This window comes from Gekko japonicus, unplaced genomic scaffold, assembly GCF_001447785.1.
Source record: "Gekko japonicus isolate JY-2015 unplaced genomic scaffold, Gekko_japonicus_V1.1 scaffold1457, whole genome shotgun sequence".
NCBI lineage: Eukaryota > Metazoa > Chordata > Lepidosauria > Squamata > Gekkonidae > Gekko > Gekko japonicus.
The window spans coordinates 431,509-432,629 of record NW_015169820.1 but is presented as its reverse complement, the minus strand read 5'-3'; positions in this window follow the sequence as shown (position 1 = coordinate 432,629).

Genomic DNA, 1,121 nt, shown 5'->3' with positions numbered 1-1,121 from the left:
GGAACCTTACTACACATGCACCAGCAGCCGGCACAAGCAGCCCCTTGGCTTTGCATCAGGGGAACATGACCCCCTTGCCATGGCAGGTGTGTATGAAGGGAACCTGGAATGCAGTCTGCATTCTAAAGTATATTTTACACCCTGAAGATATTGAGAAATGACTGTCTAACGGAGGTGTGTGTGTGTGTTTAGTTCCCCACCTTTCTGCTTCGGTGAAAGAGTTTCCCTTTGTTGGTGTGTTATTTGAGGAAGTAGGTTGAATAAGCTAATCCCTTTTGAAGTATGCCTTTCATAGCAGTATGGAGTATGCCTTTCTAGACACTCTCTTTCATTTCTAAACAAAGTGCACCATTCTTGCAGCTGAGGAATCTGAGCTCCCTCTGGCCTTGTATGAGGAACTTTTTACCCGTTAACGTTCAGTCACTTCTCCTGGCTTGAAATGGCTTGTAAGATAAAATGCATGCACACATTATACACGTCGTTCACCCAAACACGCACTTGCGGGTGGTTATTCATATTTCATGATGCTGGAGCATCACATAGTTTGTTAGTCTGGCCTGGATACACAAACAGAAACACCACAAATTCTGCTGGAAAAGCGGTTAGAGGGTTCTCTGGACTGCCATAAAGCATGCAGTACATGTTTTGGTATAGCTTGTCACAGACTGTGTGAACGATGTAAAATCTTAAATTTGCAATGACTGGAAACAAGACAGTAGATTTTACTCAATATTCTCTGCAGGGCTACAAAAATACAAGAAAACCTGCAAAGGGGGGGGGGGGGACAACACCCTACTTAGCCATCCATTGTCTTCCCCAGTTCTTGCAATGTAGTTCTCTGTGCAGCCCAGAGTTAACTGGCATATGGCAAGAGAGGATTTGCCTTCCATGGTCCCCTAGCAGATGGCTTTTGGAGATGCAGATCTTTCCTACAGAAGTATCCTTTTGTCCTTCCCAAAAGCTGGGATTTGAGTGGATAAAATATCATGGGGCATGGGAGTAGCTGGACTGAGTTGGGTGGATTCAACCCCGATTCTACCACTCCATTGAGAAAAGTTTACTGTGCAATTATTTATTAAAATATTTATACCCCACCTTTTCTTTTGGCTCAGACCAGGAGC